Source organism: Ochlerotatus camptorhynchus, unplaced genomic scaffold (genome assembly GCF_037179485.1).
Source record: "Ochlerotatus camptorhynchus isolate MF236.1 unplaced genomic scaffold, CSIRO-AGI_Acam_v1.1 ptg000232l, whole genome shotgun sequence".
NCBI classification, from domain to species: Eukaryota; Metazoa; Arthropoda; class Insecta; order Diptera; family Culicidae; genus Ochlerotatus; species Ochlerotatus camptorhynchus.
The window spans coordinates 9933682-9959879 of NW_027040722.1; the positions used below are offsets into that span (position 1 = coordinate 9933682).

The 26198-nt window shown below is 39.2% G+C and overlaps 1 protein-coding gene and 1 pseudogene across 1 annotated transcript in view; one reads left to right on the plus strand and one right to left on the minus strand.

The window, feature by feature from the left end:
• LOC135704215 (connectin-like) overlaps positions 1–26198 on the plus strand; it is a 517879-nt gene that overhangs the window by 313912 nt on the left and 177769 nt on the right. The gene's annotated exons all lie outside the window — the stretch shown is intronic.
• On the minus strand, positions 1927–17785 carry LOC135704286 (uncharacterized; annotated as a pseudogene).

Genomic DNA, 26198 nt, shown 5'->3' on the forward strand with positions numbered 1-26198 from the left:
CTAATTTTGCTTCAATTTACAGTCATACATTTTCAGCTGGTCGTCAAGATCTTCTTGCTGAACTCCGCAGCTGGTCTGCTGAGTTCCACATTACTCAGGCTGCATTGAAATCTCTTGTAGGGATTCTCAACTCCAACCTAAGTTTAAATCTGCCGAGTGATGCCCGCACCATCATAAGAACTCCAAGAAACTTGAACATAATTGAAATGGGAGAGAACGAACGATATTGGCATCAGGGTGTTGAGAATTGCCTACGAAAAGCTTTGGAACAGCTTGATCGACCATTATCAATATCTTTGAATTTTAACATCGACGGTTTGCCAATTCACAAAAGCAGCCTTAAAAACTTCTGGCCAATCCTGTGTAATATTCACGAATTGCCCCACATATCTCCTATGGCAATAAGAAGATTTTATGGAACCAGCAAGCCAAAAAACGCAACTGAGTTTCTAAATCCGTTTATAGACGAGCTTTTGCCAATTCTAGAAACAGGATTGATGATAAATGGATACCAGGTTGCGGTACAAGTGCGTTGTTTTGTGTGCGATTCTCCTGCCCGATCATTCATCAAGGGAGTGATGAATTTTAATGGTAAACATGGTTGTCTCAAATGTACAACCAAAGGTAAATTTTGTCACACAGCTGGCACAGTAATATTTCCTCAAATTGATGCACAACCTCGAACCAATGAGAAATTTAGAAACAAAGAGTATCCTGGACATCAAAAGAGCGATACACCTTTGCTCCGTTTACCTATTGATATGATTGAGCATATAATTGTCGCCGACGCACTTCATCTTTTGGAATTGGGTGTAATGCGGAAGTTACTGAATGGATGGCGTACGGGATCTATGACGAAGCGAGCAAAGTGGAGTACTGTAGAAAAGGCTGAAATATCTAATTTACTCGTAAGAATTCGTTTTCCTAAGGAAATTCACCGTCGAATGCGTTCATTAGAGCATGTTTCCCTATGGAAAGGCTTAGAATATCGCAATTTTCTGAATTACGTTGGTTTGGTTCTACTTAAAGACTATTTACCAGAAAAGTACTATCAACATTTCGTGTTTTTGTTTTGTGCCGTTAGAATTTGTTCTGTTGGAATGTATAAAAGCTTCCTTCCGGTTGCAAGGGAACTGTTCAACGATTTTGTAAAAGATTATAAGGATTTGTATGGTATAGAATATATCACTAGTAACGTTCATAATCTGTGTCATGTAGTGGACGAAGTAGAGACGCTTGGACCGTTATCTACCCTATCTGCTTACCCATTCGAAAATTATCTTCATTCACTCAAAAAAATGCTTCATACTGGACCGCTACCTTTAAATCAAATTGCAAACCGTTGAACTGAACTTAGTAGAGAGGGCTCGAAAAATATTAGAAATGCTTGTCAAGTGATTACTAGAACCATCCGGTCAGTCGAAGAAACAGAAACGAAGGTGACAATAAATCTAACAGATTCTACTTTGAGCACTAACTTTGAAGATAAATGGATTCTTACCAAAGATCTTACAATACTGTGCATGAAAAATGCTAGACCAAACAATTCTGGCTGGAAAATTCAAGGTCGTTCCATACTTCTTATATATGACTTTTCAGTAAACCATTTAAATCATCATTTATTCATATTTTTGCTGCCAGAGAAGAGAAAAACAATTATTCTAAAGAGCAAGATTACGATTAAGATTGTATAATGTGCAAATTAGTTGCTATTCGAAGAAAAAGCGAAATTGTATTTGTACCTCTCATTCATACTATAAAATAAAAATTGAAACTGTGGTCGGTCATTCAGTCCACATTTTATTTTGAATATCTTTGTTTTTTGTCTTATTTTGATTCATCGTAAAAATAACAAAAACAATAAAAGTAAGCAAGTGACTTAACATGTTTAACCAAAAAATATCCGTCGAAATACGAATAATAAATTTAAACATCAGCGAATCCAGCAAACTCTTGCGACTCATCTTCAGCGGAGCTCATTGAAGTGTCAGCCGGTTCAGGTTTATCCTCAACAACATCCGACCCATCTTCATTAGAATCAGTGGTGGCATTATCGGTTTGTACACTATCCCCGTCATCATCCTTGCCATTGACATCTTCAGCTTCATTTTCATCATCATTGGCTTTTTTATCCCGTTTTTGGCGGCATGTAGGCTTCCGAAGCTGCTTACTTGTGGATCGTGCTTTAGAGTAACGGAAAAGTTTATCCTAACAGAAAGACTCCAGTTTTTTAATCGTGTAAAATGGGTCTCCAACGCGAACTATTTTCAGAAGCAGTTGAAGGACATTAGCGAATTCACGGAAACCCCGTTTTGATTTATTTCCTCTGTTGATGCCTGTCCAGGTAAAGTTGTTCCAAAATGCTCGGGTGAACAAACAGTCTACGATTAAGTTACATGCCGAATCGCCTCTTTCCGAATAGGTATCTGGAGCAATTATTTTTGAGAAATATTTGACCTGTAAGATACGTTTTGATTTAGATCTCTCTGATAGATATGTTGCGTTGGATATTATTCTGGGAACATTACTAATTCAGAGAAAAATTAATATATGTCGTCAGATTATTTGAAAACCGCGTTGAAAAATTTTTTCCTTGAAGTGGCAATATGCATGGGTAATATATTGATCTTTTTAGCGCAACATTAAATACAAGCCGAAAAATTATTTCAATATATAAGCTAAACTTTCGTAATCGTTGAATACATCTACGTTCGCTAAAAGTTTGTTGAAATTCATTACATCTTTCTCATCGTTAATGAGGTTGTGCTCCTCAACTGACTTTCCTTCCTGTGCCTGTGGTGTAGGCCCTTCAACCCTATTGGTCATATCCAACATTGTGACAAAACGAGGAAGATTTTTCTCGAAACAATCTTCTACTGCTTGTCGAACACCTGTGTTGATTGAATCGATTATATCATGCTTCATTTGTTCCATTTCTGTCTTCAATTTGGCCTTTTCAGATTTCACCGATTCTATCTCGAGTTTAAATTCATCGCGCGAAATCATATTTCCTCAAATCATGTAAATGGTTAAGGGCCTATTCAAGTCAAGAATATGGGGTGATGTATCACTTCATCGTACGTCATTTATACAAATGAACTAATACTGTGGGCATAGGCATCATACGACGAAGTAGCATGGATAATCCTGGATTAACAATAGAAAAGGGCCCATCAACATTTGTAAACAAACCGTTCTAAAGCCCTTTCCTCTCAAAGCGAAGATCACCTACGCAAACCGACACCATAAACGTTTAGGAGAAACTTTCCCCTATCCGATGATGGTGTTGTTTTGTGTGGGTGGTCTTCGCTTTGTGAGGAAAGGACTTTAGAACGGTTTGTTTACAAATGCTGATGGGCCCTTTTATATTGTTGATCCAGAAACAATATGGCAATTCATTTGATTTCATACCTGCTGCGTTGATGGCTCCGGAGTCATTTGTAGATGGATTGATGTAGACGATGCCGTCATCACTTACGAAAATAGATTGGTGTTGTTCCTGATTATGAGTCAGTTCAAGCAGGTCTGCTGGTATCAGATCTGCATCTATTAAAAACATGAAATTAATAAAGCGTTTACTTATGGGTTGTATTTTTTCACCTTCCCGGAATGAATTGTTTCGCTTTTCTGAAATGGCGTTTGACGGATGTGATGCAACGGAGTCAGATGGATGCGATGGCATTCCTAGCGATTTTACCGATGGACCCTGTGGTGATTGCAAAAATACACCCTGTCCTGCGTCCGGAACTGCTGGATTCTGTTCCTGATATGACAACCCGTTTAAACTAAACTGAACTGCTGTGTTCGATGAAGTAATTTCTAGGAAATTAAAAATAATAAGTAAATTTAATCAGCGATAGTAAACCAGTAGCCATACTCTCGATTATCTTGTTGTAATCGCTAGATCTTTGCGAAGTAGCTGATTTCGTTTTGCAGTTCTATAGTAGTTTAGTAGTATGTCATGTTTAAGAAGCTCTTCGATGGCTGCTTCTGCTACTTTCAGGCTTTTATATTTACGAGAAGTAATTGCCGGTATTTTCTTTGTGGCACCGTGGAAATCAATACCATTCGTCCGCATTTCATGTATTTTTTTTTTTTTTTTAATTATTGTCACTTTAACGCTCTTGGGTCATTCGTGACTTGTCCGGGGGTGAGATTAGAACTCGTGACTTTGGCGTGAGAGGTATGGACGCTAACCACTACGCCGGGGGTCGCCCCCCGCATTTTATGTAGTTTTTCGTTTGATGACAGCTTGGGCCACATTAAGTAACCATCACGTACCCACGAAGCAGGAACCGCTAGCACACGCAGATGCTGCTTCTCAAAGAACTGTACCACAGAAAACATCTTGGGAAAAATTGAATATTATTCTTACCAATCCGACAATAATTCATTGTATTATTAAGAAACTTACTGTTATGAAGTTAATTTCGATAGTTTATAGCAATTCCGAGCAGTTATTTTGACACTCTGATACACTAAATGTTTGGACAAACAGACGACGAGACGAACGCGAACGCGAATGTAACATTATATCGCGCATATTTACAAAGTTTCTCGTATATAATTACAAATTAAATCGTGAAACAGTATCTGGTAGACTTTAAATTATACGATTTACTTTGAGCTTATAAACGGTGAATGTAAAATGTCCTAGTTAAAAATCAGTACATTCGATATCTAGGATGTGGTGCAGTGTACTGGATGCCGTTTATCAACATGAAAATTTGTAGTTCGAGGCTGAGCCGGGGGTGATAAGGTAATAATTTATAAATGATAATAAATGTAAATTGATGGGAATTTGTCAGATCAATTGAAAGGATGGGAAATCTGCTAGTTATAATAGGGTTTGTGCTATGAGAGAATAATTTTTATTTTTATTTCAAATAAACTATACAGATCAAGTCGCATAGAATACCAAATAATATCATAACAATATACATCGGAAATCGTGAATTATGGTTAAAGAAATCACTGAGCAGAAACATCGTCGTAATTGAACCCATTTTACATCGCAAATAATGATATAACAAGTCGTACTGTGGCTTGAGTTTAATTGCAAATGTGTAGTTTTTAAGTCACATAAAGTAATGAAAAACGTCGTAACAATACACATAAAAAATATCAGACAAGTAATTAAATAACTCGTAAGAAAGTCTGTGAAGTCGTATATATTAAGCTATTAAATCGTTGTCGTTTTCTAATTATCAGGCACTGCACGTATATCGCCTCCACTTTTATACGTATAAGGACTTTTATTTTGCATTATATGCGATTTAACATGAGGGGATATACACATGTATATCACGGCCATACATTGTGATATCCATGTAAAATGGTTTACTGGGCAGCCACCAGATTTTTCTAATGTACTTAAATCGTTGGAAAATGAGAGCTTAGATAACCTCATCCGAAACGTCATGCAGCGATCGCAAGCCATGTGAATAAGATGACTTCAGCGTTGGCTGTGCTTAATATGCTGGTTAGCAATCTCACGTGGCCGGTCGTACCTGGATTTTAGCTTCTCCAAGGCAGATCGGTAATTGGCATCCTCGATTTTCAGATGCAAAATCAACGAAGTCGCCTCAATAGCGAGATTTATTTTCAAAAAGTACAGGGGCCACATTGCGCATCTCGAAACGAAAAACATTTTCATGCAAGCATTCGTACGAAAAGTGTTTCGTTTCGAGATGCGTAATGTGGCCCCATGCGCAATGTGGCTCCATGCGCAATGTGGCCCCAGCTTTTGGCTATTGGTTTTTGGTGAACCAAACTGTCGAACAAGTCATAAAAAGACTCCCACTCAAGTCTCATCATCAATTACAATAGAGACGTTCTCATTTAATCGATTCCGTGAAATTACCATAAATTTAGTTTTACTTGTATTCAATTTCAACTGCCTTTACTTCAACCATCTACTAAGAGAACGCAAATCGTCATTCAAGTGTGAAACGGCATCATCTAAATCCTTAGCTGCAATGAATAACACAGTATCATCAACAGAAAGATTTATGTCGCAAAATCGTAAAACACGTTGCAAGTCATTAATATACATAATAAATAACAGGGGCCCTAATACACTTCCCTGGGGCACTCCAAGGTTATTCCCCACGGGACTGAAAACAGAATCATTAAAAACAGTCCGTTGAGTTCTGTCAGACAAATAGCTTTCATACCATTTATATGCAGTACCCGTAATTCCAAATCGCTTGATTGATCTTAACAATAAGGGCCTAGAAATTGTTTCAAAAGCGCGTTTAAAATCCTAAAAAAAACAGCAACAACGTATCTTTACACTCCAAGTTAATTTTCCACTTCGCTGATACCAAATTCAACGCCGTTTCACAATAATGACCTTCCCGATATCCCGATTGTTCTGGTATCAACAAACTATTACTATTTAAATATTCCAACAGCTGGCAAGGTCTAAAATTTTCTCTAATTTTTCTAATAAATTTCTTTAATTGTTCCAACAACTTTTTGAATACAAACCACTAAGGATTCCTTCCAAATGTGTGGCACATGTCCAGTTTGCAATGATTCATTAATAAGGTCCAGCAAGATGTGGCCAATGACATGAAAGCAATCTTGAATAACTCCAGCATTAACATTATCTACTCCAGCCGATTTTCCTAATGAAAAACAAATAACTCTAAGTTCATCTGTTGTAATTGGTGAAAACCTTCGAATCTACAACTACTATTAACTGGCTGTTTTATTTAGTCAGGTGTTCATCGACCAATTCAATGGATTAATTAATCAATGAAACACTGTCGACAAAACCATCATTAAACTTAGATGCAATAACTTGTAACGTACGACGGAAGAAGTGGTGGAAGAGGCCTTTGTTGTCCTCACTCACATCCAAAATCTTCTAATACACTGCACAAAAAGCTGCCCACACCTTACTCATAGCGTCCAGCTCGATTTGGATATCGACTTCTTCAACCGTTTCTGACATTATTTTGCCCACTGTATCCGTAATGCGTTTTAATCGCGGTTTGAGTGCATTTCGTTCGCGGACGACAAGTCACTGGTCTTTAAACACTGTTCACACCATTTGTTTTCTGCTCCACTGAGGTACCGATCGGCAGAAGTACTCGGGGCCTGTAGGGCGGTGACGGGGCCAATTTACGGGCACTAGCGGTTACAGAAAACGTGGTTCGCGGCGAAATGTTAGCTATTCGGCTCAAAGGACCATATGTTGGCGTGAGGTTCAAAAAAAAAAAACAAACAGCGCGGAAAATCACACGGTGAGGCAGACAAATTTTCGGCAAACTTTCGAGATACGGGATAAATTAAAACGACGTAGGCTACTTCTATCAATTCAATACTTGATCTATATTTCCTATTCAGTGTGGGTTTATCGAAGACTACAAATCAAGAATACTGGCAAGTGTTCCCTTCTCCCATACAAATGTCAAACGACACTGATAACAGCGCCTCTGTCAATCAAAGGTGGAACTTTAAAGCAATAAGTAACATCACCGAATTGAATAATCATAACACTGTACTCGTTGTTGTTTTTGTTTTGCTCTACAAAATTTCACGGCAATTTGTATCCTAATCACAGCAAGCCAGTAGTTTTGCAACACCAAACCGAAAAACTTGTCATAGTGGATCAAGTAGAGAATTGAAATTCGGATCGATACCTAGTGAAAGTAACTTTTACTTGTGAACGAGGATCCAAAATATTGTTTATTTTGCCTGGTGGAAGCTATCAATTATAAGGAATTGGAAGCTTCCATCACTATTTGTGAGTTTCCGCTAGGTCGATTTGGGAGTCGCCCAGCGTTGGTTCCTGTAGGAGCACGTCTTACCTCTTGCAGCGTCGATGATTAACGATGCTGCGAGAGGTAAGACGTGCTCCTACAGGAACCAACGCTGGGCGATTGAGTGAACTACCGTCATCCAGAAGCTGGTGAAAATTCAAGGATTCAAGAAAAAGTAAGATCCGGTACCTACAAAACTATCCCACGGAAGACGTAGCAGGATCTAATGTTGGAGAAAATGAATATGAAAGGTTGAAGACCTGCAATCCCAAACGGAACGTATTGATAAAAAATATATTTAGATGTTGTCAGAACATGAAACCACTGGACAGTGATCCTCTGTATGCTCTAGCAATTCTTGGAATCGACCACCGCTTCCAGATAATGGTAACAACAGTGTCGGATTGGCCAGTGACATTCAAATGATCAGCGAGTACTGCGCCAAGTTGCCGAGCGTCACAACTTAACTCCCCCCGCTGTGGCCAGTTGACAAAGCCGTGCGGAACAGTCATGCATTTTACTTAGGCACCATACGAATGCCCATAAACGGTTTATTAAAGGGCTTAGGAAAAGTGGAAGATATTTCTGAGATAGCAAATTAATGATCGAGGAAAGTCCTACCATCATTGTGAATGGCATTATTGCCATGGTTTTAATTTTCAAAACAAATTTATTTACGCATCTGTTCAATTTCAGCTAGAATTTTACTCGTTGTCAGCATAAAGCAATGAAAGAAACAATCATAACAAAACCAATAAGTGACAGCTATTCATTTCTACCTATGTACCAAGTAACATTTAACTTTTTATGAAGTACTATAACGCTTCTATCAAACAACTTTCATAAAACCCTCGTCAAGATAGCTTTGCCTTTTTTAAATCCCCCAAAACTCATTAAGACTAGAATCTGTCTAGCTGGCCCACCCTGAAGAAGGTTCTAAAGAGTGCATTATTGAGACATTTCAAGAATGACTTGCTGCAAAAAGGTTATATGACGAATGCATTGAGAACCATTTGAAATCCTTATTAAAAGTACAATAAAAGCCATTTAGCACCAATACTTGTACCATTTGCCTTTGACGCTTGCTAAGCGTACTAAACATAAAGCATCAATCAATTTAAAAAGGAATACATAAATATCTTCCGATCTTGCCAAATTCATTGTTCGAAAATGAATGTGTTATTTATTATGTTAGTCATTGCTCCCAGTCGATACAATTTGATGATTTTCGTTATCTCTATTACTGCTCATTGATGAAATGATGAGAATAAAGTTATTTTTAAGGAAAAATATCTTGAAAAATGAAGATTGTAAAAAAGCACAAGGAACAATAACAATATGGCGATAGTATAAATAATAATTTTCCATAAGCCATTTGTGAAAAAGCTGTATTGTTTTCATGAAATCGCTAACAAATGCAAACAATTTTAATGCGGCATTTATGGAGATAATTTGCAGGCTGAATTGTTTTGATCTGAAGCCATTTTGCTTGATCCTATTCCGTTTAGTTTTATGACGGCATTAATGGTGACAAAGTAGCCTGGAAAAAAGTTGAACGTCAGAATTTGTTTATCTCTCGATAGTTTTGCTGTTCGATCATTGCATCGAGCTTCCACTACAGCGTTGGATCAACAAGTTGCGTGGCATCATCGATAAGGGCGATTATCATCCATTGGAAGCAGTCAATCAGGAAGTGTGTATACATAACTTGGAACAGGTGGAAGCTCAATCATTTCCAAAAAGTTTCCCTTCTTCCGGATGAGTGTGCTGTCAACAGTTTTCCGCAGTCCCAGTTTGGCACTGATACTGTTTGGATCATCATCGCAACGTTATTACTGGAGTAGGCTGCCATTGACAATATGCTGTGAATTCATATCAATGTTAATTAGACGGCTTCCAGTGCTTCGTAAACCGCATTCACTTCGCTCCTCTCAGTCGGCTGCTCTGTTGTTGTTGACCGATTTTGTCGGAGCTGCCCTTCCAGAACTGGAATTGGATTCCTTTTCTCTTCCGTCGACAGCATTGCTAGAATTATTTATTTATTTGTCGTCAATCAGTGTAGACCGTTTTATAATTGTTGTCTTAAGTGCTATTTTTACAATTTTGTCTTTGTTTATATTTTTATAATATGTCTTAAGAACAAGTTAAAACATTACTTCTAGTTGACGTTATGCGTTATTACTTGCGTTATTACTTGATTATCCTTTGGCATTTTTTTGTGACTCTGCGTTTAAATACCCCACCCGATTATATTTTTCTCTGTCCCTAGGCGGATCCATCTTTTTAAATTTATTTGTAAACAGTGGGAGGTTTTGTGATACACTTCATTGACACCAAAACGCATCAATATATGCTTTTTGATCCCGTTTGAAACCGGACGGTTTCATAATTGCTTTGAAAATGATAAAACACCTTTATGGAGAATTTTGTCTTGACATCGATAAAACAAATACCAAATGATTTACTGAACAGTTTTATAAAGGGATGGAGTGCTGCATTAAATTCATTTGAAAAAAAAACAGACACTTTCTGATTTTCTCGTCAGACTTTAAAGGGTTTTTAAATTATGCTGTAAAATACAGTTAAACTAAATCAAGAATTTGTTGCACAGTTAAATGCTGTATTTAAAATAAAATGATTGCTTATTGCCGTTATAAAATCACAATAAACCAGAGTGAAAGCCAAAAGGTTGTTAAATGGTTACTTGGGGTGTGTGAATGAACTCGTGAATTAACACACGCCATCATATATGGGTTCCACTTTTGCTCAGAAGAGGCGTTACCATTACCGTCTCCTGATTTTTGGCAGAGTTGCCACTCTTCTTAATTTGTAGTCTTCGGGTTTATATAACCCATTAGAACAAAAGGCAGATGGCTCAGAACATTCCCTTTAGAATACAGTAAAGGAGAGATACACAAATTTTACTGTACTTAGTGCCCTTAAGTTGTTAGTTGGTTGATGCCGTCCGTGTGCGGCAAAATAATTCATTCTCGCGCCAACAAATTAATAACTATTTAAATTGATGTTTGGCTGAAAAATTATCCTGTGCAAAGTTGTAGCTGAGAAAATTTCCCATAAGAATGGGAATAGAATTTTTAAACTGAGGAATAGCAAAAAGGCTAGAAGACAATGAACAAACAGTATGGATTTCCCATAGTAATTTCCATATCAATTTTAAATGGTTTGTGCCAAGTCAGTTTCTTACCAAATGAGTTCACATTTTGGGAGGCCAATCAGAACCTGATTTGGGACAGTTTGAGCATTATAGAGTGGAAATTTGAAATTATGCATCAGTAGAATAGCCATGTTAGCGAACACCCTACTAGCAAATCTCCGCTGAATGTGAATTTATTTTAGTTTTTCGATACATAGCCATTTGTTTTTCGGTAACGAATCGTTTCGACGAAGGTTTTCGCGGTTGATCCCTGCGATGATTCAATTCCGACATAGTGAGACTTTTATGCGGCAAGTGTCAACCTTCATGAGTTCGATTAACATCGTGGATGTTCGGTAATACTTCCAAAAATCAACCTTAAATTCCATCATTTTAGTTTATCAATAAATACTAATGTAATTTTAGGGAAGTGTAAACGTGTTAATTTCTGCGTACGCATTTTTTTGCTTTCGCCCATTTTACGACTATGCATCTTGAACAAACCCAAAGATAAAAACGAAAACTGTTTGCAATTTTCTCTCCTAAAAGCATAAAATTTGTTTGACCTAAAACAATTTACGTGGTCACCGATGCGTCCCTCCTCATTCGCAAACTTCCTTCCTCTGATAGCGTTCAAGGCCTCCCGAAGTCTCACTGAACAAACAGAACAGTATGTACGTACACACAAATACCTTCCTCTACCGATCCTTCTATCGGTCAGACTCTTTCTCGACTTGGGCTTTGTGCTGTCGTCCTTCTATGCTGCTGCAGCGCAACACGGCCGAAAGAAGCAGGTGCCAAAACACGTGATTGTGGACGGCAAAGATTTATGGGCCCTCGGGTCCTTGCCATTCTGACCAACTACGACGATGACAACGAATACAGACAAACATAGAAAGCAGGCCACACTTTGCCGGGTCCAGCATCCAAAGCAAAATTTCGGGTGTAGGTATGTGTGTTTATGTTTTTTTGCATCCTTTTTTTTCGGCGTTCTGAAGTCGGTCGGAGGGGTAGGAACATCACCGAAAATGGTTCCCGCAAAGGGACACAAAAATCAAACCCCCGGGTCGGAAGGACACCGGAGAGAGTCGTAAAACGCAAAAAGGCATTAGAATACGAACGAACGAACGAACCCGGAGGTGGTTGTGTGTTTGGCTGTGCGTTCTCGAGAAGATGATAGTAGGTAGCAGGCAGCAGGTCAGCGTAAGGCCCACAAGAGCAAGAGTCAAATTCCATGAATTTTTAAAAACTACTCCCTCATCCTTTGGTCCTCGGCGCTCGGAGCTGCAGGGTGAGGTGAGGGAGAGTGAAAGTTTGGCAAAAGTTTATTGTTTCTTCGTTGATTGTATTTTCTCTGTCTCTGTTTTATTTCGGAAAAATATACTCAACTGAATCGAGCGAGGAAACAAAAACGAAGACAAGGTGTCACATCTAAGGGTAAGGAACGCCTAAGTGTTCGTATATATTTACGTGGAATTTACTCTGTCGGAGGTGAAGTGGGGTGCGATTTCTTTTTGTAGTTCGAGCAGGTACTCTCTCTGCAGACTGAAGGTGTTGGTTGAAGAAGTTTTAAATATTGATAGGTTGAGGAAATGCTGAAATTCGACAGTGAGCATGCATAAGGGCGTATAAGCGATGATCGATTCTCTTCGTCGATTTTATCTTTAGTTAATAACTCGCTAGATTTAACGTTTCTCGGTGCGTTTGCTGTTGCGTTTGATAGCCAATACAACCTGTTACTACTCTGTATTGATTAACTTCTAGACAATTGTTTCACTTAGCTGTAGCAATGCAAAGAGAAAATCGATCGAGAGAATCGACCATCGCGTATTCGCCCTTATGCATGCTCACTGTCAAATTGTTGAATTAGTCAAGAACCTATGTATGGCAAATGATAGATTTTTTCTCTGTTAAATACAAATACCACAACCAGGCTATCGAACAGTTAATTAATAGGTTGTTTAACAATTTCCTACCGGCACTGATAGCCTCCAATTTGCCATGAAAGCTAGTCATTCGGCACCAACAGCATCCAATCGTTAAACTGATTTATGACCCCCTCCGGATTCCAGCTACATGCAGATGTGCCCGATCCAATGCCATCATTGCATTTCCAAACTCATAATTAACACTTCCATTTCATTCGTCGTCGTTTGTAATAGACTGTCAACCCAGAGTGCACCCAACAGACAACAATTGCAACAAGTAACATCATTCGGAATTATGTAACCGAGCCAAGCTGCTGCGGGCGAGTCGGGGCTGATAATTGAAATTAACTTTGATTTGTAAATGCAGTCGATACCGTGACTGGTACAACAGAGCCAGCATTTTATGGCCTCTCTCTTCAGTCTGGCTTTTCGTTCCATATTCATATACAATGGTTGTGGGTGGTTCTCAGAGTCTTCCTAACAAGAGACAAATAAAAGTTGAGATCGTCTGGTTTGGAAACGACCGAAATGGACGTCATAACCATCAAATGCACCCATAATACTACGGAGACCCAGAGTTGATGGTGGTATTTAAGTGCGAGTAAAATTTCAATCCGTACCTGGTGGATGGTTTCCACATTTAAGTACCTAGACGGGTCGGAAAATGCAAACGATCCTTAGTGGTAGTAGCTAGCACCGATATCGATTCCAATGATGGCTCAATATTGAATTTTAAACGGCAAGAAGACACCAAATTCTGCTGAAATGGATTGAAATTCAATTTGACCAGTTTTATTTCTTCAGAAACGACATCCCATTTCGAGGTTGGGTGTATGCTTAGCAAGAGAAAGAAGTAATCATAAACGGATTTGAAGGTTGAAAGCAGTACCACCTACTTATCTCTACTTGGCAAACTAAGGATCTTGCAGGAACTGCTGGAATTTCGATGCTGCTGAAGAGAAAATAAAAATCTTTAAATCATGATCATTCAATAGTTTTGAAGTTGAGACTAGAGCTGCAGGTTTTAATTATGTTTTGATTTAGGACTACGTCTTTGATTTCTATATGGGGGTACACTTTGTGAAAACAGAAAATGGAAAATGTAACAAATTAAGAAAGATTTTGAACGTTAATAACTCAGCTACCCCTGGTCCAATTTCAATAATTTTATCACCAATCGATCAGAAATATGGCTACGCATCGATAACAATAAACTGGTAAACGTCCAGCATTGTCCAAAAGCGTCGAATTAACTAAAAAATCCACCAATTACCTACATGCATATGCTGCTTCCCCAGCACAGTCGTCAGAGAGTAGTAGGTAGACGAAACAAGTTGAAGTGGCATTCGCCTCCAATTCACTGGCGCGTGCGAAAAGGGGGGATGGAATTGCGTAATATTCTGCACACTCATCGCCATACTCAGAACCACACGCTCCCAACGACCACACCACTGTGTGGTGGTGATCGGTCGTCGAAAGCGCTTACGGCGTGTGGCGTTGAAAATTGTTCTCCAGTAACAACTAAAGGCTGCCTGCAAGCAGCGAGCTGCAGAGCCCACTTAGGCAACCATCAATGGAGGAAGAAGCTGCACCGCTATGCTATGGATCGGAAGCAGTAGCTCTTCGTGAGTCGCTGCGGGTCGGTCATCTATGCCATGCGTGTCACCCTCGCTCCAAACGACATGCAGCTCGACAGCCTTATCCGTGTTGAACACCCAGCTCAGAATTACTCAACCATCACTACAAAACGGTCCTTTTCAGGGCCACCAAAAATTTGTTAAAAAGTATTATTTGGACATTGGTCAAGGTCATCAGTTCCCGCAAGAAGCTAGCTATCAAGGCTCAACCTGTCTATAGAAGGTGTGGAATTGTAGGCCAGAATGTATTGGTGAGATTAATCATCGTCCGACCATTTTCCAGAACACGCTGGTAGGAAGTGTTAAAAATCCATATATAATTTTAGAGAAGTGGGAATAATTCGCTTTGGGTGTATATTCAGTCCCCAGAAAGCCAATAAAATCAAATTTGTGAGAAAATTAGCTCTCATGAGTTCAATCTCTCGAAGTCCCTCCTTTTTTACATATTCTGCACAAATGATACATTCCGCCCCGCCCCATTCATATAATTCGGAAGCAAATTCTGTGAGGAGTGAATTGAATACACTTTAATACCAAAATGCACAAAACTTAAAAATTCATAAATAACAAAAAATTCAAAATACACCTTTTAAAGTCGGGTAGATGAATCGAAAATACTCAAGTTGATAGTCCCTTGGATTCTCCTCATTAACTTTCTCTACAAATTTGATACGCTTGCAAATAAAAGATGGAAAGAGTTAAGATAATTGATGATTGATCAATTAAAATAACTAAATGTTAAACTACAGTAAAAAGCCACATTATATGGTATGCAATTCATCAATAAATGGATTTTTTTGACGTAGGATTACGGCTTCCGGCAACATATTAGGGGTGCAATTTAAAAAAACCAAACTTGACCGCATTACGAAAAGTGGTCAGGTTTTGACCACATATTACTCTGTCAATAGCGAATGGATTTTAATCTAAACAAGCCAATTGATTAGGAATTTTTCTACAAATCTGCTAAATTGAACGCTTTATTAATTTTCAATAGGTCATTACTGAAAATTACAGAAATGTCCAACTGTCGCAATAGTGATCAAAATTATCACCGATTTCCTGCAAACAGCGCCTTCCCTAACACAGATTCCAAAATTGAATTCGATCCTGTCTCCCTGAACAGTGCTTATTCAATCACTGTGTGTGGTGGTGTCCGGTAGGTCGTCAGCAGCAGCACTGCTTTAGACGCGTGATGTTGAACATTGTACACAACGAAAGGTTGCCTGCAAGCAGCGAGCTGCAGCCCACATGAACGTCCATTCACCGAAGAAGGAGGAAGAAGCCTCATCGCTACTGATCGGGATCCATCTTCGTGAGTCGCTGTGGGCCATCTATGCCAAGCGCGTCACCCTCGTTGCAAACAAGTTACAGCTCGCCAGCCTCATCCGTGTTGAACACCCTAAAAGCTCAGCATTACTCAATCATCACGACAAAACGGTCCTTTTCAGGACCATCATAAATTTGATAAAAAGTATTTTTTGGACATTTGTCAAGGTCATCAATCTATTTGTATATTTTGAATTGATTGCCGGTCGAAAAAGGCATATGAATTCTGCATATCTTAATCGTTCGCTACATACCTAAAGAGAACTTCATCGTACTTTGACGCGAAGCGCTGTGGATTATGAGATGCTGGATGACCCTGGAGGGATCGATTTTCCTTACTGAGCAGAAAATCATGGATTTAAACCCAAGCTCTTCCATAGCACAATAAATCGCCACCATCATTTGTATATTTGATATGGAACATTAACCTCGGAAACTCTTTGCATATCAAGCGAAAACGTAGTCCTGTATTGTCGCGAAGCGTTATGGTTCTGAGATGCTCGATGACCCTGGAGGGATCGTGTTTGCTTACTGAGCAGAAAATCATGGGTCCCAAGCTCTCCGTCATGACTCTTAAAATTCATGATCACTAAACAAAATGAATATGTTCTTTCGATAGCCGGCTATCGAGAGATTAAATAAACAACAAATAAACAATACATACATTTGGTTGCATCGCCAACTTGAGGTGAATCCTAACCGAATATCCTACCCAACCCTCCAACTCCGTAGCACTTATGAGGGTGTCACTAAATCGGTGGCCTCTCGTTAAGTAAGTACTACATCAACATTTCCTTCCCTATCCCTAGTTATGGTAAAGATGGGCGTGGCCGGGAATAGCGACAGTCATGCTTCTGTTACTCTTGTTTAGATTGGAATCAACGTTTACTCCCCAGCATTATTCCTGAAAGTAGTCTAGCTGATAATTTCAGAAGAGATGTGAGTGTCGCTAGTATCCAATCTACGAAGTATATCATAACAACGCTAACGCTAACGCTATTTGTCAAGGTCATCAATCGGATGTCAGTCGTGGCATGAATGTGATCTGATTTTGATCCAGAGATGATGGATTTTAATTCTGAACACGCAAATGGATAGGAAATTTTTCTAAGAATCCGCAAAAATTAACACCATCAATTTTCAAAATGGAACTTTTAAAAATTGCACGAATGTGCAAGTGTTGGTATGATTATAAAATGGTCACCGATTGCCTGCGAAAAGCGCTTTCCGTAACACAGATTTCAAAATTGAATTCCATCTGGCCTCACCGAACGCTGTTCGTTAAACCACCGCGTATGGTGAGTGGTGGTGTTCTCCAGTACACAAAGAAAGGCTCTCTGTAAGCAGCTAGCCATCAAGGCTGCCCTCAACCGCTGATCGGATTCAATTGCTCGTCGTGAGCCGCTATGCAAGCACTGAGCATGCCAGACCGTAAGAGATGCCAGATTTGTTTCTATGCAATTCCGTAGACTTATTCAAATCTACGGATTTTTTTAGTCGAAGGCCCCATTTTTTTTAGTTCTAAAGTGATATTTTACGTTAAATGATAAATTGAAAGATCTTTTGAAAAAACTTCTAGGGACAGCCCTTTGGGGTTGTACGCAATGGTGACGTTGGATTACGTGGTCGTATATAATAAATATTGTTTTTTAACTGCAGCAGGACTTGTGTTTTGTGTCGGAATAGGAATTTGATCGGGGCTCTCTCTTTTTATACTCTTCAGTTTAGTTTAGTAGACATGTTCAGAAATTTATCGCTTTTGGAAAATCTTGGTGGCCCTGAAAAGGGCCGATGGTAGTACAGGCATGAATACCATGATACTGTTGCACCTGAAGTTTTTGACATACTTTCACTGATTGCTTCCCGGGGATCCTTGTTCAGCCATAGCAAGATGTGCGCGTCAGGACTTCCACGGTGCTGAAATTCAATCGTGTCAACCAGCTTGTTGAAGTACACACAGCCCATGACTGGATCATCATTGACCAGAGTTGCTCTTTGTAGTGCAGTCAATTCCTGGATAGGATTTTTTAAGTCATTACCATTGTGCCCTTCTGACAATCGATGTAGGAGATTCAACAAATGGGGTTACTTCATCTCATTTGCACTGAGTGTGAGGAACATCATAGTCTTTCCCAATTGTCACATCATGGTGAACAAATTTATCTTCCTTTGTTGCCAATACTGTACTGAATTTGGTATTGAGGAAGGATAGATTTCGCTCAATGCACTGCTCCATGAATGAGGTGGTCCTTAAGGTTGACACGTGTAATGTTTGCAGTCCCCGTGCACTTAAAAGTGCATTGCAAGCCTTCGGAAACTCTAAGGCGAAGAACTTTCATTGTCATATACAACAAATGTTGTGGTTTGGCCAAACGGCTGTCTTGACGACGAGTTTCACTGGATGCCACCATGAAATATGTCACCTGAACCCCTGGCTTGAATTTCCGTAGATGGCCGAAACATATGGCAGGAAAAGCCATCTCTTTGCCGTGCTCATCATATATTAATGACAGAGGAGCCCTGTTTTGCGCGGCAGCGATCTCCAGGCATTTCATTCCATAGGATCGTTTCCTGTTGCCCAAGTAGCCATTCTGTCTCATTATCCACGGCAAAGGTTTCCAGCTCAATTTGAGGATCCACTGCAGGGGTTTCAAGACCATCTTTGGCGATCTGATCAATTGTGATCCCGTAGCGGCGGTACAGTGGTGTCGTAATCTAATAAGAAAGCCACGCTTTAACCGTAGCTTCCTTTATAAAGTCGGACAAGTACGACGACTTATGGATTGCGTGCTTTTTTATGAAGGTCTGATCATCATCGAGCTGACGGGGAAGAGAGCGTCGTCTCTCTTACACAACGCAAACGGTAGAACAACATTCGAGAAAAAAGAAAATGATCAAAAAACTATCATATGACATACTTGATTTCGTTCTAATTCTTCAATTTGGTGTAAATTAAACCATTTCTGATCAGAAATGTTATAACTAGGACATCATTGCTTGCTATTTTCAGAATTATCACAAGCACAACATAAGCAGCTCTTAGTATAATAAAAACTAAAATACATACATTTGTGACGGCCTTTGGCGACAGTATCGTATGACATTTTAGTTTGGTACTGTAATTGTTTTGCAAATGTCGGAAGCAACGGCAGTCGATTATCACAGAAAATGTGTCGACTGAGATTCTGAAGGGAGACGTTCACTGAAGAAAAAAAACCGTAGAAACTGTACCAAATTCCGTATATTTTGCCTACGGATCCGTATTTCCGCAAAAATTTGCAAAATCCGTAGATCTACAGAGATTTCCGTAGATCTGGCATCTCTGGACCGTACCTATCTTTATTCCTTTTTATGCAAATTTTAAGCCCCTCCAATTAAGAGAATTATGCTAAACAAAATCTTGCCAAATTCTCTTAATTTGCATCAAAAAGCATAAAAGTAGGTACCGTGCGGTAGGCTCAGATTATTTGATTGAAATGTTTTCCCTAATACATATTTCATTTCCACACCGCTATCATCTCCAAGAACATCGAGAACATTGTCCTACACTGGCTTCCAAACTTTCAAACCATCGCGATGCAGCGGTTCTTTTCAGGACCACAAATGACGATAAAGAGTTAACTAAAGAGTAAGTGCTTGTATCCAAGACATATCGTCAAGGATTGGCTTGTAATACATGGACATCGGCAGAGCACCTCACAAACAGAACTCTCATATTGCTTCCGAATTTCAACCAATCGAACTTTTTCACTGATAACGAATTTACTATACTTTTGCTGTGACATCAAAACTACCTTTCGTCCTGTCTTGGATACAACCTCTTTTTTTTCATTCCACGCAAAATTTGTTGTTTCCTTAATAATGACCTGAAATTGACTCCAGTCATTGTAAAACCAATTTACTAGGTGTTCAAACAGATGAAACAGATAATGATTTGAGCATAAGGTTTGTGAGATATGGCTATACGAGTGGCTATAAAATTTTGAACTTTTCAGCCGGAAAATCACTACACTTTATCTTAGAATAGAGAATACACCGCAACCAAACAAATTATGTGTGTTCTGGATACTTCATTCTAAAGGGATTCCAATGTGGGATGTGATTTATTAATTAAATTTTAGTTTTAATGTATTAAAACTACAGAAGAGAAATTATTGGAATGTATCCTAAATATTAAAAAGGGGTCTTTTCCAAACCGCTATGATTTTTCATTGTTTTAAGAATTCCTCCACATACTGGAAAATTATGTTTTCCGAAAAGAAAATGGTTTACCAGCAGCACTATTTTGATAAATTTATAACTGGTTACTAGCACATGTTTCATATGTGCACCCCCAGCCACCTGAAACCAATGTGCCCTTTTTAGGAGCGCCCATAACCTACGATGTTTTCTGACTAAGATACAAAATTAATATTTCTCCAAGCTCTTGCCTCTTCCCGAAAGCCTAGACTTTTCGGAAGTTTTCGGAGCTTCTCTAAAGGTTTCTGAGCTTCATAAAAAGTCCTTTAGACTTCTCTAAACTTCTCAGATTTTTTATGTTAAAGTTCCCTCAATTTTTCTAAAGTTAGCTGATCTGAAAAAAACACCAACAATCTATCCTTGAAGCGACTGCAGGCACTAGCGTGCACAGGAATCTTGTTAAGGTGGGGCAATGTTTTTTCTTTGGTGCATTTAATTTGGGGATGGGGGAGTACTCCAAAGTGCGTGGTGGACGGTACTGTCCACCCACCACTGTTTTTCTACTGTTCAATTTAACAAATTTTATTTATGTTTTGCTCCGGTGGTGGTTTTTATTCTTCAATGCATACTGCTTTCAGACAGCCAATGAATATTAGTTCTTTTTTTCAAATTTTGACTTTAATGCTAAGATCATTAAAAAGGTTTAAAAAATATGTAACGATTCAAACAAATGCGCACAAAACTATTTTGATAAGCGGGTACAGGATTGTTAACGAAATGATGACTTGTGCGAAGGATTGAGCATGTCAACCCTGTCCTAAAGTCCGCCAGTCTGAGTGACAGAAAATGATGCCAAACATTCAACATTTAAAACATGATGATATAAAGAACAAACCTGACTTGAAATTTTCAGAGAAGATTCTTAGTACGACAACAATAGACCAAGGTTCAATGGCATACTAATACCCACTTTTCAATTAGGGAATCCAAAATCTGCCTTTAAACTTTGTACAGTTGCAAAAAAGTCCATCCTCAGAATTCCTTGAGGTTCTTTTCGAAATTTTTAGAACTCTATGAGTTCTTTTGAAATTCTTCTCAGAAGTCCTCTGGAATTAATTTTAGAACTCTCATTGACTTTTACTCAGAACATCTTGGAACTGAAATTCCCTTAGAGTTTCAGAAGAATTTCCTCAGTATTATCCAGAATAATTCGCTGAATGAGCTAGAAATTATCGGTATTCCCTTGAAATTTTCCTCAAAATCCCTTTGGAATTAACTCAATATTTAATTTTCTCGGTATTCTCTTCGGAATTATCTTGGAACTTTCTCGTTAGGAATCACTTAAAGTTATTCGCAGGATTTTCTTGGGATACTCCCCAGAAATCCTTTGGAACTATCCTCAGAACTCAATATCCTTGAGGTTCTTCTCGGATTTTTTAGAACTCTCCTAAGAGCTTTATTGAAATTCTTCTCAGAAGTCCACTGGAATTATATTTAGAACTCTTCATATTTTTTTTCTCAGAACAACTTAAAACTGAAATTCCTTTAGAGTTTCAGAAATTTTTCCCGGAATGAGCTAGAAGTTATCCTCGGAATTCGCTTTAAATTTTGCTTAAAATCATTTTGGAATTTCACTCAAAATTTGATTTTCTCGGTATTCTTTTCGAAATTATCTTGGAACTATCGGCAGGATGCACTAGAAATTTTCCGCAGAATTTTTTTTTTTTTAATTCTCCCCAGATATATTTTGGAACTGTCCTAAGGATTCAATATCCTTGAGGTTCTTCTCGGAATATGTTGGAACGTTTTTTTTTTCTCAGAACACCTTGGAACTGAAATTCCCCTAAAGTTTCAGAAGAATTTCCTCTGTATTCTCCAGAAATGCTTCCCAGAATGAGCTTGAAATTTTCTTCAACATCCCTTTGGAATTTTATTCAAAATTTGATTTTATCAGTATTCTTTTCGAAATTATCTTGGAACTATTTGCAGAATTCACTAAAAATTATTCGCAGAATTTTCATGGAATCATCCCCAGAAATCTTTTCTTTTGGAACTGTCCTCAGAATTCTATACCCTTGAGGTTCTTCTCGGAAGTCAATTTTAAGTTGTCCGTCCATTCACCAAAACGTTGTAGTTTTTTCAACCAGAAATGTTCAATAAAGCTTGCCCCTCCATTCACCAGAACTGTGCAATTTTTACATCAGGAATTCTCAATTCAGCTTGCCGCTCCATGCAGCAGATTATTGCAAATCTTACACCTATACAAACTTGCCCCCAGAAAATTTTACACCAGAAAATTACAATTGACCAGAACGATGCAAATTTTTCACCAATAATGTTCAATGAAGATTGCTGAAGATCTTCTGATTAGTGCAGATTTCTTTTTTTCATTTTCCACCAGACATTTGCAATATAGCTTGCTTCTAATATCATCAGAATGTTGCAGGTTTTCCACCAAATAAAGTTTTCAGATTTTTCATCATAAATGTTCAGTAAAGCAGCTTCCCTCCAATCATCAGAATGGTGCAAATTTTGCACCAGAAATTATTATTAAAGTTTGTTTCTCTATTCAGCAGAAGGATGCAAATTTGAGACCAAATTTTTTTCGAAAAGCTTGCCCATCCGTTCACCAAAACGGTGCAGATTTTCCAACAGAAATTTTCAATATAGCTTAATTTTAATTAAAGCTTGTTCCTTCATTTACCAGACCAGTGCAAGTTTTCCACCAGAAATTTTCTGTTCTTTTTATTTATCAGAGCGATGTAAATTTTGCACCAGACATTTTCAATAAAGCATGCTCCTCCATTCACCAGAACGGTGCATCAAAAATTGTCAGTGAAGTTTGTTTCACCATGCACCTTTGTGGTGAAATTTTCAGGCTTTGCCTCTTCATGCAAATTTGGTGCAAATTTTTCACCATACATTTTCAATGAAGCTTTTATTCATCAGAACGTTGTAAATTATGCACCAGAAAAAATAATAAACCTTGTTTCTACATTTACCACAGTGTTGCAAACTTTCCACTAGAAATTTTCAGTTAAATTTGCCCCTTTGTGATTCAATTTTTTCACCAGAATTATTCATTTTGATTAGATGCCCCACCTTGATGTTATTTTTACACCAGAAATATTAAATAAAAAGCTTTTTCTTCGATTTACCAGCGCGAAGGTGATTTTTTTCAATCTTAAATTTACCACGCCAGTGACTGCAGGACTTTTTGCAAGGCGACGCGCTCGAAGCAGTGAGGAGTCGGCTCGTTCTGCCGGATTCCGTTCCAAACGTGATTTGTGACCTTCGGAATCTATTCGGAAGACCGAAGAAGCTGCTGAAGTCGCTGCTGACGAAAGTGAGGAACGCTCCAGCGCCGAGAGCTGATCGACTGGAAATGTTCGGTAATTTTGGGATTACGGTGAAGCAGTTGTGCGACCATCTTGAGACTACGCTGAGGATGTTCGCGGATTTCATGTCCGAAATAGTATCCAACGTGTCCGAGGTGACGGAGTTTTCTACGCTGTCGGTGAACAAGCGAGCGTGGCATGGGCGAGAGAATCCTAGATAAAAGGAGTTTGTGCATGTGCACGACTCTGAGCAGAAGCAGAGCGAAGAACTACGCAGAGATGTGGTCAGCCGTCCTTGTTGGATTTGTAGGCGGACGGATCACATGATCAAGAGCTGCGGTAAGTCCAAGCGGATGAATATCGCAGAACGGCTAAGAGAAGTGGAGAAGCAGAAACTCTGCGGAGTCTGCCTCAACAAGCACGGTGGAAATAGATGCTTCTCAAAGATCCGGTGTATGGTGCGAAATTGCCAAGGCAACCACCATTCTCTTTTGCATCGGGTTGAAGAATCGGTGCAATTGCAGAGAGCAAAATCAGATTGCACGGTGATTTCCCGGATGATGCCGGTGACGCTTCATGTCGGTAAGCGGCAGTACGACACCGTCGCATTGGTCTGCTACGTTGGTGAATGATGGGATGGCCAAACGGCTGAAGACAGAAGGGACTCTCGAGCCGCTGATAGTAACGTGGACCGGAAACATCAACCGGTATGAGAACGAATCCCGTAGTGTGGAAATGATGATGTCGGCGAAGGGATCTAAGGAGAAATTTCCGCTATTCAACACACGAACGGTGTCCGAGTTGTAGCTACCGCAACAGAAGGTACGGTATCCTGAAGTGGTGAACCGGTATTCACATCTTACTGGAGTGTCGGTGGAGGATTTTCCGTCCAGACTGCCAACGATTCTGGTCCGTTTGGACAACCTCCATCTTTTCGCGCCGTTGGAGTCACGGGTTGGGAAACCGAAAGAACCCATTGCCGTGCGGTCGAAAATGGACTGGACAATCTATGGTTCCGAGAAGCTGATGCCTAGCGTGAAGACTCACCTGAACCTCAATTCTGTCACACCGGTATGCAATCAAGAGTTCCATGATTTGATTCGGGAGCAGTACGTGTTGGATGAGACGGCGATTACATCGTTTGCCGTACCAGAACCGGCGGAGGAGAAGCGGGCTCGAGAGATTCTCGAAACTACAACGAAGGGAATTGGCGATCGTTTCGAGATGGGTCTGCTGTAGCGAGAAGATGGTTTCCTGACAGCTAGCTATCCAATGGCCGTGCGAAGAATGAAAGCACTTGAACGAAATCTAGAGAAGGATCCAGCGTTGAAACGAAATATGTGCCAACAAATTGAGGACTATCAGCTCAAGGGATACGCACATAAGATCAGTGCAGCAGAACTTGAAACTCCAAGCTCGGGAGTTTGGTATCTGCCAGTAAATGTGATGCGAAACCCAAAGAAACCTGAAAAGGTTCACCTGGTGTGGGACGCTGCAGCATCGGTTGGAGGAGTCTCGTTGAAGTCGCAGTTGTTGAAGGGGCCGGATTTGTTAGTTCCTCTTCCGAAAGTTGTCAGCTGCTTTCGGGAGGGTTCGGTTGCATTTGGAGGAGACATCCAAGAAATGTATCACCAAATGAAAATCCGAGCTGAGGACAAGCAACCCAAGCAACACGGCTTGTCATAAAGAAGTTGAAAATACTTTGTAATGACTAACGCAAAGAATCACTAATACTTTAATATACATCATTTAATACATTTATACAACCTAAAAAGCGCAAGACATGGAGCTTATACAACTAAATACTGGTCTTATAACATGTTTTGGAAACATCATAAAAACCAGCGACAAAAAAAAAAACAATAAAAAAATCTTGAGCATGGGATTCGATCACTGGTCCTTGGCGTGGTAGACTAGTTTCTACCTAACTAGACCAACACCGCTTGATGAAAGGTTTGTTATAAGTATCTATCATGTTCTTGCCAATTGCATGAAAATTATTTTCTCGTTCAACACGCCTTCGATCCGTCATGAAGACGTTTTGTTAGTAGCAAAGCGTACATCTAATTGCCAGAATGTTATTTAAACGTATTTTCAACTCCTTATAAGACAACCTGCACATTTTCAGTTGTATTAATTTATGAGATGTCATAAAAAAGTATTTTCAACTTTCTTTATAACAAACCTCCAAATACCTCATAAGAAACTGTCAATCACTGCATGAAGAGACAGTCCGGCTCAATGGCACCGTCAATGTTTACGTCAATCTGGATTGATTTTGTATACGACAAGTTTTATAGGGGTATTAAAACAGTAAGATGCACGTTCAAATAACATTTAAAGATAAAAGCAAAAGAAAACTATTTTGGAAAATGTTGAATCGAAGAAGTATGAAGAAAACATCTTTAAACCTCATATATAACGTAGGATGTTTTCTGCATCTCTTATAATACATTAATACAACAATCCGTTCTAATTCTTTTTCAAAAGATGTTTTATGTGTTACTTGGGAAGCGCTCCGATGTTTGTTCGGAACATATCATTTGGCGCTACGTGCTCGCCTGCTTCAGCGCAATTTGTAAAGAATCTGAAGACGGAACAATTTGCGGAAAAATTCCCTGAGGCAGCAGCAGCGATTATAAAGAAGCACTAGGTGAACGATTACTACGATAGTGTGGACAGCGTCGAGGAAGCGATCCAAAGAGCCAAGGAGGTGAAACACATTCACTCGAAAGAAGGATTCCACATACGTAACTGGATGTCGAACTCGGAGAAGTTTCTAGAGGACCGGGATAAACACGGAATACGAGCGTGTACAGGGGATCGTGTGGAACATGATCGAAGACGTCTTCTGTTTCGCA